This window comes from Perognathus longimembris, chromosome 19, assembly GCF_023159225.1.
Source record: "Perognathus longimembris pacificus isolate PPM17 chromosome 19, ASM2315922v1, whole genome shotgun sequence".
Lineage (NCBI taxonomy): Eukaryota > Metazoa > Chordata > Mammalia > Rodentia > Heteromyidae > Perognathus > Perognathus longimembris.
Window position 1 is genome coordinate 38337906 of NC_063179.1, and position 15020 is coordinate 38352925.

Sequence of the window (15020 nt, forward strand, 5' to 3'; positions counted from 1 at the left end):
ACTGAGAAAAGGAAATGGAGGGGTCCTCACCCACCACAAGTCTGAAATGGAGTGCTTACGTCATCACCAGGAAGCGAGACCAGACACATGATTGTGGCCCTGTCTATGGTGGTGTTTCAGTCTTCACGAAATCTAGTTGTGATGGCAGATGCATAATGTAGTAGACTAAAGAAAATGTACAAGCATTTTGTTGATGAGAGATATTTATACACTGTTACCTCTCATCCACATAGAGAAGTATTTTTTTTTTTTTTATAAAACTCCTGGAAACAAAAATCAATGTGGGAATTCCACAACTGAAGTTGAGAGCACCTGCCACTCATTAAAGAGGGGGAGAGTCACAGAAAGCATGACGGTTTCAAGTGTAACCACTGTGTCAAAGGTGCATGTGTCAATCTTGGAAGATGTAAAACTTCAAAAACAATCACATCACTACCGAAGACTAGGGAAAGTCTTTAGAGGGTCTGATAGTTTCAAAAAATGGCAATAGTATAGATTGTTAGAAAAAGTTGGAAGTATCCTCTTGGTTTTAGAATAGATTTTTACTATTAAAGATGTGAACAGAGTTGTGGCTTCTACTAAGTGAAATGGTTCTTAGGGCGGGCAATATATAGAGCGCAGCCTCCAATGTTAATAACCATTTTCCTCTGCATAAATAACAGTCTTGCTAAGAACTTGTGGTAATGTGATTAACATAATGAAAATTTGTCAATTTCCTTTCCTCCCTATGCTGTCAGAAGCCTAGAAGAGGTAATGAAAAGATGATGGCTGTCCTAGAGTCTCAAAGCTGGTTTAGGCCAATGGAAGGTTGACATTTCCAAAGAAATGACTCCGGCATGTCGTAAAGTGAACTGTCCTTGCTTTGAGCCTGATTTCCCTAATCCTCTCTCCAAGTTTCCATTATTTTTCTCCCTAAGAAAACTTACAGGTATAGAGATAATTTGATTTATCTGTCCATGCTAATTGTCCTGAAGGTCCTGATGTACCCTGGGGTAGGAATAAGACAGACAGAGGGGACAAAGACCTTGAAATCTGGGTCCTGGATTTCTTCAGCCATGAGAATCTCTGTGACCTGCACCAGCAATCTGGCTGCCTTGTCTTCCGGTGTTTCATTATGTGGTATCAGAAGACATAGAAACACAGGAATAATGGCTCTCTCTGCTTTAAGAAAAGACCAGTTGGCAATGACTTTAGTTTAGTCCTAACTTAGCTTTTGTGCTATTAGTCTTTTTTATTTAGTACCTCTTTTCATTTAAGGCCACGAGTGAATTTGTCTTTAGAGTCTAACAAAATTTAGAAACAGGAACTCTTTGTAAAGCCCTATTGATTGTCATACATTGCTTTCCTATTTTTCAATTCTTTAGTGTATATTAAAGTGATTTATCAAACCAAATGCAAGAACAAGTTGATGGGAGGCCTTAGGAACATGAATCTTTTGTGCTTTGGGAATCTGTCTGTAATAAATCTACACAGTAGAAAGGAAAAAGATTCGACACCCTGCTGGTCTTTTGGAGGTTCTGAGCTGTTCCTTAAAGTTGACTATTCCATGAAATAATGCACATTCCTACTGTGTTTCTAATCCAGACAAATCCATGTGCAAGAGGGCTCAGAAAGATTTGTTGTCATTCTGGCTTGTCTCTTGACTTCCAAGAGGATACACGAGATTCATCATTTATATTCGGCCTGTCAGGGAATTCTACACATTTTCCTCTGCCTGAGCTTACTATTTTCTGCTTGCTTCCTCTTTGCTGTGGTTTCACTGATATAAATTTCCTATGTTTAACTCTTGGATGAGATTTTGCTATAATGTGTGATGGGGTTTCATTTCCTCCGATTATCTATATATTCTATATCCTTTATATCTATGTGGAGGTTCTATCTCCTCCTACTGTCTATCTATTCTGCATCCTTTATATCTATGTGGAGGTAAAGTGTACTTTAGCAAGCAGGAATTCCAGTTACATTGCTCTGACACAGACGTGGCTATGTGTGCAGGCCTCTTTGTCTCTCCCAACTGCCGCTTTTCCTGCCATCTCCTACCTGCATGCGAGTGAGGCTTCACCCCAGAGCCCAGATGATGTTCCTGAGCTTCTTTTGCTCAAGGTTAATGCTCTACCATTTGAGCCACAACTCCACTTTTGGCTTTTTGGTGATTAATTGGAATTCAGAGTCTTATGGATTTTTCCTTCCCAGGCTAGCTTTGAACTACTGTCATCCGATCTCAGCCTCTTGAGTAGCTAGGATACAGCCAGGCGTGAGCCACCAGTGCCTGGATTTGACAAGAAACTTTTAAGCCCAATGAGGTTTTGCCCACATCCTCAATCATTATTTATAGATAAGAGTGAGCAGCTTTTAAAGCAGTATTTCTGAGAAAGAGAAGTGACTTTCTTCTTGGTCCTAAATCTCTGGTGGGCTTGCACATTATTTTAAGAAACATAAGAACATTTTTTTGGTAAGTTATAGTCTTTCTTGAATCAGATGATATATTTAAGTTGTTAAGCCTTCTGGGCATACCTTGACTTCCTGGCTTGTATGATCATAGATTTAGTAGGAAATGGTATCCTACTCTAGAAGTGGGGGCAAGAGAACAAAAGAAAAAAATAGAATTTAGAGAGTCTTATTGTTGAGGACTGATTTAGTGGAAAGGATATGCATCACAAGGATATAGTTTCAAAATGGTTTAAAAATTCTCCCCAGAGTCTTGTATTTTGATCCTCAGATATTTCACTGCATTATCTTCCTCTATGATAACTTGTCTATACTGTTGCTGACTTGTTTCCATCAAAACACATCCTATCATTCCATTATGGTCCAACCTGCCCACAGGGTTGATAAGTTTAGTATAATAAAGGCATACTTCACTGATAATGCCTTACTATATCTCATCCATAACATAACTGCATTTAAATAATGATCTGCAAAGATAGAATCCAAAGCAGTTAATAATGATGAAAACATGGGCACTATGCTTGTGTTGCGCAAGGGCTTTATAGTCCATCAAATGAAAGGACACCTTCTTCCACTACCAACCCTCAATAACAACCCTAATTATAAAGCAGCCATTGCAAAGTGTCAGGCCATAATGGAGGTGAACCAGTGGAGTTATCCTGACCCCTGAGGAAGCTACTATCATTGCATCAAGTTTTGCCCATGTAGCAGGCAAGGAGGGCTTTGCTGGTGGGAAAGTAATTCTTTCTAAGAATGATCTAGATTTCTTCTCATTGTGTAGAAGACATAAGGTCTATGGCCCCAGTGGGAGTGGCAAAAAGGGACACACTCCATAGGGTGGATCCTTGTTCTTGGAAATTAGTTCTTATGAAGGAAGAATGTAAGTTGTGCAAATATGGTAATGATGGCTAACATTATGGTATATTTAAACAGATATAATATAGATTCTCTCTAATGCATTGGCTCTCATGCAGGTAAATTTATTCTATATTTTACAGACCTGGAAGCTGAAATTTATAGAATAAAAAGTGTCTTTCTTATTTATAAATGAAGAAAAGAAAATAACTGCCAACTATTTACATTTTTATGCATTTGGCTGTATCATAAGTCTGTATCAAGACACCTAGAGTTCCTGATGTGGACTTTTTTTTAAAAAAATTAGTTGATTTGTTTATTGTCAAAGTGATGTACAGATGGGTTACAGTTTCATACATAAGGCAATGAGTAATTTTCCTATCCAACTTGTTACCTCCTCCCTCATTTTTTCCACCTCCCCTCTTCCCATTTCCCTCCGCCCATCCCCATGAGTTGTAGAGTTGGTTTACAGCATATACTTTTGTAAGTATTGCTGCTGCATTGATTCATCTTTTATTTTTTGTCTCTCCATTTTGATGTTCTCCTTCCCTTCCCCAGTTCCAATAAATGTACATGCAATACCCAGGGTACCAAAATAAGTTACAGTGACATCAGGGGTAAAATCATGGGGAAGAAAGACCAAAGGGAAAGTCATAATTTCACATGCTGTATTGAAAATAACAACACTAATGATAAAGCACTTGTTTCTATAACTTGGAGTTCATTTCGCTTAGCATCATCTTATGTGTTCATATGTACATAGCTATTGAGCTATTGTGATCTTCTGCTAGGATTATCCTAGATGTGTACTAATTATTTCCAATGAGAGAAACCATAGAGTCTATGTTTCTTTGGGTCTGGCTACTTCATTTAGTATGATTTTTTCCCAAGTCCTTTCATTTCTTTACTAATGGGGCAACTATGTTGATTGAAGCATAATTTTCCACTGCTAAAATATGGAACCAAACCAGATGCCCCTCAGTAGATGAGTGGATCAAGAAAATGTGGTACATATACACAATGGAATTCTATGCCTCTTTTTTCTTTTAATGTTAAACTTGGTTCATTTTTTTCTTTTCTTTTTTTTGGCCAGTCTTGGGGCTTGCACTCGGGGCCTCCACACTGTCCCTGGCTTCTTTTTGCTCAAAGCTAGCACTGTACCACTTGAGCCACAGCATCACTACTGGCTTTTTCTCTTTATGTGGTGCTGAGGAATCGAACTCAGGGCTTCATGCATGCTAGGCAAGCACCCTACGGCTAAACCACATTCCCAGCCCAAACTTGGTTCAGTCTTTTGCATTTGAAAATGCTCATCATTCTCGGTAGAGTAGAACTCCTCTGTTCTGAATAATGTTTCCACGAAGAAACAATAGTGGGGATGCCACAATGTCTTTCCGTGTGTTCACCCCAGCTGCCGGCACGAATGTATCGTAATTAAGTAATCCAAAACTCTGACTCACCCAGAGCCAAAGCTTTTGCATTCTAGGATGTCCTCGAAATGGCTTCTGTTGTGGACTTTTCAGTGAATGTTCTTTTTAAATGCCATTTCCCAAATTACCACATATGTAAGGTGATTTCCAGATCAAACAGGTTTAGCAAGTGTTAGGTTAACATTAATTTACTAAAGAACCTCTCAGATGCTTTAAGTATTATCTCACATTATGCATCTCCAAGGACAGGGTTTCCAAAATTTACTTGTCCACAGACCCATATGCAGCAGACCTTTTTTTTAAATTTTTATTTTTGGCCAGTCCTGGGGCTCGAACTCAGGGCCAGGTGCTGGCTTTGAGCCTCTTTCTGCTCAAGGCTAGCATTCTACCATTTGAGCAGCAGTGCCACTTCCAGCTTTTTCTGAGTAGTTTATTGGAAATAAGAGTCTCATGGATTTTCTTACCTGGGCTGGCTTCCAACTATGATCCTCAGATCTCAGCCTTCTGAGTACATAGGATTATAGGCATGAGCCACCAGTGCCTGGCTTGCAGAGAATTTTTGTAGGACACATATGGGACTCTCTGTGAAGTGAGCTGCTTTAATATGGTAACTTAGTGAAGAGTCCTAAGGAAAGAAAATGTTTCTTATTTGTTGCCAATAATCTAAGAGTTGTTTGGTACTGATTATTTTAGAGTAGATCTTTAAAAAATAAAAATAATCCAGAATTAAAGTATCTTTTGTAATTGATATAGGAATCAAGACTGTTTCTTAGCTTGTGAACCTTAGTACTGTGTGTGTTATCTTATCTAAGTGGAAATTCTTTTTATAATATTGATCATCATTTTTATAAAACTTCAAACTCATAAATATTTTCATTTAAGTTATTTGTATAGAATACTACTCAAAAAAGTTCATGGCCAGATACAGTATTAAGTTTAATGTTCGCAATAGGATTTATTCAGAAGAAGGCAAATCCTGCCAAAGTTCTGTGACAATCAGATCATCAGTAGTTACTCTTTTAAAATGGAGGCAACAAGCTGCATACTTGTGGCTTACCACCTGTAATCCTAGCTACTCAGGAGGCTGAGATCTGAGGATCACTGTTCAAAGCCAGTCTGGGTAGAAAAGTCCATGAGACTCTTATCTCTAATAAACTACTCAGAAAAAGCTGGAAGTGGTGCTGTGGCCCAAGTGGTAGAGTGCTAGCCTTGAGCACAAAGAAGCTCAGAGACAGTGCCCAGGCCCTGAGTTAAAGCTCCAGGACTGGCAAAACAAACAAACAAACAAACAAAGAAACAGGAGGCAACATTAGCCAGTGGCTCATGCCTAAAATGTTACTAAAAGCCAGCCCAGGCAGGAAAGTCCATGAGACTCTTTTTTTTTTTTTTTTTTTTTGCCATTCCTGGGGCTTGGGCTCAAGGCCTGAGCACTGTCCCTGGCTTCCTTTTGCTCAAGGCTAGCACTCTGCCACTTGAGCCACAGCGCCACTTCTGGCCATTTTCTGTATATGTGGTGGTGGGGAATTGAACCCAGGGCTTCATGTATAGGAGGCAAGCACTCTTGCCACTAGGCCATATCCCCAGCCCATTTTTTTTAAAATTGCCAGTCCTGGGGCTTGGACTTGGGGCCTGAGCACTGTCCTTGGCTTCCTTATGCTCAAGGCTAGCACTCTGCCTCTTGAACCACAGCGTCACTTCTGGCCATTTTCTGTATATGTGCTACTGGGGAATTGAACCCAGGGCTTCACGTATGGGAGGCAAGCACTCTTGCCACTAGGCCATATTCCCAGCCACCCATGAGACTCTTATTTCCAATAAATTAACCAAAAAAAAAAAAAAGCTGGAAGTGGAGCTATTGATCAAGGGGTATAGCATTATGAGCAAAAGAAGCTTAGGAGAATGCCAAGGCTCTGACTTCCAGCCCCAGGACCAGAAGAAAATGAAGCCATTATGCAGTTGAATATTCCATGGGAGAATATTTAGTAGAGGGAAGACCTTTATTGTTATCTCTCTTTTTAGATTTTTTGTGTTATGATGCATTGTAGCGACCTCTAGTGTGAAATGTCTTAAAACGAGAGTTGGAACCCCTCTTGCCCTTACCACGCAGCTCTAAGAGAGAGAGGTGCTTTGCTGGGCACTGATTGAGGTGGTGACCCCTTCCCGAGACTTGACGACATTCAAATTTAGGCAGTAAAACTACACAACCCATCAAGCCAAACTAGTGTATGGCCAGCATTTCTGCCGTACACAAGCTATTGGTACCTCTTACCAGTCTCCAGGCTCTTTGTTCAGCTGGACAAATAGCAGGTTGCACCCAAGCTTTCAAGTTCGCATTTTCTCCTAGAGAACTCTTGTCCTTTCCACCAAAGAGCCTCATCACACAACCAATTTCTATTCATAACAGGTTCTGTTCCCTTTCACAAAATCCCATTGTAACTAAATGAGCCCACTGGGCTGGCTGTGTCATTTTTCCTCCAGCTGAGCGCAGTTATGATCAAGTTCTCTGTGGGCAGTAATGTTTCCTCATTCCACTCTGGAGCTAATCAATAGGAACGGAAGATGCTGCAGTATATCTTCAAATAGACAGACGCTAAACAAGTTAACTGTCGCCTAGTAGGGAACTCCATTGATTCATCTTTATAAGTGGTCAAATGCAATTACTTATATATAGTGAACAAAAAGTTGCACCTAGGTACACCAAAAAAAGTACAAGCACACTTACAGTAGCATAATTTGTGAAAGCCCCTACTTGAAATATCTTACACTTCCCCCAACTTTCTGATGGATAAGTCATGGTATAATTCATATAATGAAATATTACACAACTTAAGATGGAATAAACTAAAACCATAAGCAACCACACCCCTCACATAGTGCAGAGCAAAAGTATCCAGTCACAAAAGGAGTTCATCAATCTCAGATTTCATTTATATACATTTCCAAAATAGACAAAATGGATCCCTGGTGTTGAAAGCCACCTTTGAAAGGCCGACAGAGAGGACACGCTGGATTCTTCTGGGATGCTGATCACTTTTACTCATGTGATCCAATGGTGTTATTAATGTATACTGTTTACTTGATACAAATTCATTGCAATGTGGACTAGTTGCACTTTACTGCATGTATTAAAATACTTAAAGTAAAAATTTTTAGTTAGGGCTTACAGTAGGTCTATTTCTGGTGCGTGTGTGTGTGTGTGTGTGTGTGTGTGTGTGTGTGTGTGTGCATAGGTCCTGGGGTTTGAACTCAGAGTCTGGGTGTTGTCCCTGAGCTTTTGTGCTCAAGGCTAGTGTTCTACCACTTGAACCACAGCTCCACTTCTGGATTTTTTTTTTCAGTTGTGGGGCTTGAACATTGGGCCTGGGCACTGTCCCGAGCTCTTCAGCTCAAGGCTCTACCACTTTGAGCCACAGCTCCACTTCCAGTTTTCTGGTGGTTAATTGGAGAAAAGAGTCTCATGGGCTTTCCTGCCCAGGCAGGCTTTGAACCCCAGTCCAGATCTCAGCCTCCTGAGTAGCTAGGATTACAGGTGTGAGCCACTGGTACTTATCTTGTTTCTAACATTTTGATGATTTGTTATTGACCTGAAAGCAGAGGAGTATGGGCGACTATGGCTAGCCAGTCCCTTCTTCTAAACCCTTCCTTTGGGAAGGATGAATGAGAGTATGGGGTGAGGCTACTTGTGACATCCTAAGAAGTCCGTTGGGATGAAGATTGGGGGAATATATTTTCCTCAGTGGTGCAGCTACCAATCCTATCTAATTTCAAAGATTGTGCTTAGTTCAAAGGAATAGTTCAAATGTCACATTTCAGACCATTGGAGTCATATTTTAGGATCTTAGCTTTTATGGGAATTCTGAAGTCATCCCAATAGGTCCCACTGATGCCAACATTCTGTTGTTATGGTTTCTTTTCTATTGCTGCATCTCACTGGGAACTTGTAATGCTTTAACCTTATCATCAAGATTCCTGAATAGATTGTTTAAGGGTTTATGACTGCACATCATTCAACAGACAAATTAGATGTCAACTTTATAGGAAATTGGAAAATCTAAATAATTTTTTTTGTTGTTGTTGGTGGTGGTCGTGGGGCCTGGGTGCTGTCCTTGAGCTCTTCTATTCAAGGCTAGCACTCTGCCTATTGAGCCACAGCATCACTTCTGGTTTTCTGGTGGTTAATTGGAGATAAGAGTTTCATGGACTTTCCTGCCCAGGCTGGTTTTGAACCATGATCCTTAGATCTCAGCCTCCTGAGTAGGTAGGATTACAGGCCTGAGCCATTGGTGCCCGGCTCCGGCAATAATTTTTGATTAATGAAAACCGAAGCTTGGTAGCTGGCTTCTACCCTGTATGTACTGATGAATACCTCTACTACCTGATCTTTTTTGGTTTGTTTTTTTTTTTTTTGGTTGGATGCTTTTATTAGGCAGTGGAAAATTTTTACGCATGAAATGAATAGCTAGCAGCACTGAGTAACAAAATAGAAATACACTCCAAGTTCTTTGGTTATCGTGCCAAGGAGAAGAGAAAAATAGCTTAAAATAACCAGAAGTCACACCTAAAACCACAATCCATGCATTCATTATCGCCAGAACCTTCACATGCAGTCTTGACAGTCTAAGGCAACTCAGCATTAACTTTATATATCAGGAGTGGATTCCGAGGACATGCCTAATTTGTGAGAAAACTGAGTTCAGAGAACTTGCTTAGTTGAAGTTTCATTATGTCTCAAGTTGTTCATGTCTGATTCAAATATTGAGAGTCTGCAATTTGCCAGCTGTGGGCTGAGGAAAAAACAACACTCACAATTCCAAATGGAAGGCCAAGGCTAGGCGCTTTCTGGCCTGCTTTAGCCTTTTAAGGCATATTGTAAAGACTTTGAACCATTAGGCACATAGACGATTAAAATGAATTCCTTAAAATGAATTCATCCTCCTCATTCTCCTTCTTTCTCTTCTCATTTCAAACCAGTTCAACAAGCTTCACTGGTCCATTTTGCATAGTGTGCTTGAAATATTTTGAGCATATTCATATAGGGAAGATATTTGCTTACTAGACATGATGTCCACCCATTTGAGATATTATCTATTTGTGATTAGGAAATGAATAGTATGTTAGTTTATTGTAAGGATACAAATAACTTATGAGATTCCTTAGTGAACACCCAGGGATCTTTAAAATTGTGTACAGAAAGAGATTTTCATTTTCCTCTTTTATTGTCTGCTGCATCGTGCAAAGTAATATGATTTTTGCATTATCAATAAAACTGTCAATTCATACCTGCCAAAAGGGACTTCTGCAGGGCAGCCCAGTCAGCTACTACAGCTAGGTTTATCTAAGGAGCTCAGTAGTGGTTAGGCATAGGTTTTCATCATTTTGCTTTTCTTTATCTCTCATCCATAGGCAAAGCATGACCAGAAGATGGGTAAGAAAGATATCACTTCTGAGGACAGAAAAGCGAGGGTGAAGAACAGGAGGTCCAACAACCCACAGACAAAGAGTGTGTTATTCTGATGGATTCTGAAACCTTCAAGTTTCAGAAGTTGTGCTTCAGCTCATGTCTTTGGTCACTCTCCTAAGTTGAGTAGGCCAGGCTTGATGGCTGCCAGGTGCAGCTTCTGATGAATGGATTTCAAAGAAAAAAAGGTATACAGTAATCCCAAGGGGATTACTATAGCTACTAACGCCTGCCCTATCTGAACAAATATGGAACAATGCATCATTTTGGTTAGATCTATAATATAAAGGAGATCAGTTTCCTTCTTTGAATTTCTTCTGTGGTGTGTGTGTGTGTGTGTGTGTGTGTGTGTGTGTGTGTGTGTGTTGAGGTTGGAACTCAGGGCATCACATTGTCACGGGGCTTTTTCCCTCATGGCTGGGGCTCTACCATGTTAGCCATGCTTCCAGTTGAAATGCTGTTCTTTTTATTTTAAACTACAAATTCAACAAATAAAGTTTGAATATATTCAAACAATGAGATGATTTGATATGTGTTTACACTGTGTAACAATCATCACAATCAAATTAATTAACACAAGGCCAGGTGCCAGTGGCTTACAACTGTAATTCTAGCTACCCAGGAGGCAATATGTTGCAGTTTAAAGCCAGCCTGGGCAGACAAATCTGACCTTCAATTCTAATTAAACACCAAAATGTGGGTGGTGGTGTGCCTCAAGTGGTAGAGTAATACCTTGAATGCAAAAGCCAATCAAGAGCCCAAGTAAGCCCTACTGCTGAGACAAAACAAATTAACACAATTATCACCACTCATTGTGAACATTAGCTTGCTCTGCTTATAACTATTTCCCTTTTTTCATTTTTGAATCCTCCCATCTCTATCCTATGATGCAATCACTGAAAGAGCAACCATGAGAGGTTCGTTTTTTGTGTCTTTAAATTCTGATACTATGAATTAATGTGAGAACTATCTCTCCAACTTCAAGGATTTTCTTGAATGTCTTAACTCAGTAAGACTACAATATGAGATAGTTTTGCCTTCTACCATTCCTTTAAACATGCTCTTTTGATTTGCATTTTCTTTTTGCATCCTTTTTTTTTTTTTTGCCATTCCTGGGCCTTGGACTCAGGGCCTGAGCACTGTCCCTGGCTTCTTTTTGCTCAGGGCTAGCACTATGCCACTTGAGCCACAGCGCCACTTCTGGCCATTTTCTATATATGTGGTGCTGGGGAATTGAACCCAGGGCTTACATGTATACAAGGCAAGCACTCTTGCCACTAGGCCATATTCCCAGCCCCTCTTTTTGCATCCTTTAACAACATCTTGGACAGGTTGTATAAATCTGTGGTCTTTTTCAGATATTGAAAAGTCCAGTCTCATTTTCTGTGTGTGGAAACTTCACCCTCAGTCCAATTTACTGCTGATCTCCTTGACCCTCCAGCCAGCTTCACCTTGAGGCATTTGTAGAGTGATGAGTAGCCAGAGTCTGTTTGTTTTCCCTTTCTTTTCTGACTTTTAGCATCTCCTGGGTGGAATGAATAATGGAGACCTTGGAAAAGAGCCAGTGTCTCCTCTGTTGCAGCTGCGGTCTTCCCCTGCCTGTCTAGGATTGTTGTGTGGCTGGGATGGAAGTGCAGCATGTAAGTGAGTTTTTTGACAGGCATAGACAAGAGTATTGTCAACTCAGGATTCCTTGAGCTGCAATCAGGAAGGGAGAGAGAAGCTAGATGGCTTACCACGAGCCAGCATTGGCCAACAAATACTCTTAGTCATCTGTTTTTGTGGACCAGTGGGTTTCCATGTTGGCTGCATATAGAGTAAACTAGGAAGAACCTTCAAAGAATGTCTGGCCTCCATCTCAGAAGTTGTGACTAGTTTGGTTGAGCTCAGGCATGGATACTTTTTGAAAAGCTCTCCAACTCATTCTACTGTGTAGCTAGGTGTGAGAAGTACTGATAGTCTGGCAAGAGTGGAGGGGCAGTGATAGAAGCTCTTTTTACTAAGTGTCAGGGGCTTGTGGTTTCTTGGTAGCTCTCTTTAAAAATATGGGACATGCAAAATACCTTTGCTTTATCTCTTTGAGGTCTTGCCTATCACCCACAGGAAAATTCCATCTGACATTCTATTTGCTGCCATTTTCATCAGACCGCTCGCTCCTTGTGCTTGCCTTGTCTCCTCTTCCCATTCATAGATTCACAGAAAGACCAGTAGCTGCCTTGCTGGTACAGACCAAGAGGCCCAAACAATATAGGTCAAGTCTGTGAAACTGTACCTTGCTTTTGCAATTTCTGAAGCCTTCTGGGGAGATCACGATCTTCTAACAACTTTCATTTCTCCAACTAAGATTAATACGTTTTCCTTAAGAAACCACAGACACATTCAAGTGACACTTTATTTTCACTCATTCCCATCTCTTCTTTTCCCAGCACATTTTCCTAGCACCTTCAGTATGAAAATAGTATATTTGTTACTGAGATTTTTGTCAGTTGTTGCTACTTAGGCTACCTATGAAGTCATTATCTTTTGGTCTCCTGACACACCGTAATTGTTTCCATAGCAACAGATTTTAATATCAGAAACTGAGATGATGACTTCAGGTGATGTATAAATACCAAGAGCTAACAAACTTACAGGAACCAAGTAAACGGCTCCAGATGCAATGAAAGCTACTCTGAGAAAAACAGATTCCATACTGAAGCAGAATTATCCCTAAATAGAAATTCCTTTTCTTCCCATGATTCATCAATGGCTCTTTAAGTGCGGTTTCTGTTGGCAATAAATTTACAGAGTTTTATATGAATATACCAGAAAGGAATAAATTGCCAGGCTTGTATGTGGTTCAAGGTGGAAACACTTTGCCTGTTTAAATTTTGACTGTAAGTGTGCGAATCAGAGGCCTTCCTAATAATGATCACCACTGGGTATGTAATACAGTGCCCTGATCATAGTAAACACAGAGGGCAATGAGTCATTTGCTAACAATTTGAAAAAATTTCTTCTTCCCCATCTTTCCTCTGAAGGGGATCAGGATATTCCACCCCCAAATATACTGCTTTGGTATGATTGCTTTCAGCAGAAGGTAATTGAGAAGAGATACAAGACCCTTTTGCCCTTACTCCCTTGTTGTTGTCTAAAGAAGGACATAAAATTATTCTCTCACCTTCACTAGGATTAGGAGAGCAACCTTTACCATTGGAGAAAGAGAACTGGCAATGAGATGAGTCTGAATAAATAAACTGTACTAAAGGAACAAGCTGCATTCATTTCCTCCATGTATTTCCTCGCACTTTCCTACCAATCATTGGCCCTAGAGACCCAGCTCCCCCTTTCTTTTGTTCAATTACACTTCTTATGTTTGTTACTCTTTGTTGAATGGGTCTATAATATTCTAAGTTTAACTGCTGTGAAGCTTTACTCTCAATGAAATCTCTGCATATAAAATTAATACTAGACATCCAATTTGTATGGTTTTTTGGATTACCTTGTCTTTTTCAGTTTAATTTGTAGGTTTATCTCATAAGGGAGAGGAGAGAGGAATAACAGTTTTCTCTTCTACCTCCCAATGAGCAATTTGGAGTCTTAAAATTCAAACTGGAAATATCTATCTATCCATCTATTTTACAAAATACAAAACCTGCTGAAACAGATTTTTTTCACAGAAAATGCAATGGACAAAGTGTCAAGGGATACAGTCCTTGTCTTTTTTTTTCTCCTGTCATTAACTACTTTACTTGTTATTCGTAGGATAAAGCAACAGCCACAAGAATTGTCAATTAGTCCATTTATAACTGGTACCAATTGTTCCACAATAGCCAGTGAGCAAGAAATGTCCCATGTCTTTATTTTATTTTTTTAGCCCCAAAAGTGCACTTATTCATTGAATAACTTTTTTCTTTTGTTTTACTGCAAAGGTGATATACAGAGGTCACAGTTACACAAGTCAGGTAATGAACACATTTCCTTTTGAACAGTGTCACCCCTTCCCTCATTGTCTCCCAGATTTTTCCCTCTGGTCTGCAAGCTTATGTTAACATCATCTTAAGGAAAGTAGGGTTAGTAAAATAAATTGGCTGATATTGTATCAAAACAAAGATTGCACAGCACTAACTAAATCAGACAAAAATATCTTTCAAGATTATTTGTATTCCTGTTACTCTTTTAGCTTGCCTAATTAGGTGTCAACTATACCTAGAAAGTACTGTGCAAAAATATTAGAACAATGTGTTTTTTAGGTGTTAAATAGGGGAATGTTCTAAGGTTCAAGTACAGATAGCACTGATGAGAAAGAACTGCTGTTATATTTCTCTCTCCTCTGAGAGAGGAAGCATGATGGCTAATTAGTAGAAATAGAAAATGCTTAAGCAGTGGATTGAAGGACTCTTTCTTATACGTGGAAAAAGAGAGAAGGCAGGTTTCATGGTTTACATTTCTTTAAAGCCAAACTAGAGAGATATTGAAGGCTGTACTGTGTGTCTGTGTCCAGCAGAGAACACACCTGAATGACCTCAAGCCTATTGACCCAGAAATGTACCTCCTATTCTATAGAAACAAATTTATATTTGAGCTCTTATTTTGATTTTGAGTTAACATACCCTTGTTAAATAGGGGGTTTCATTTCATTATGGTATCTTCATACATGTATATGGTATACTTTGAACAAATTCACTTCCTCTACTATGTTCTCATTCTCTACCCCTAGTATTAGAACAGTATTTGGTAGGTTTTTATTCTCTCTCTCTCTCTCTCTCTCTCTCTCTCTCTCTCTCTCTCTCTCTGTGTGTGCACATGTGTGTGTATTGCTGTGGAGTGTCTGTCTAGCAAGAATCCTA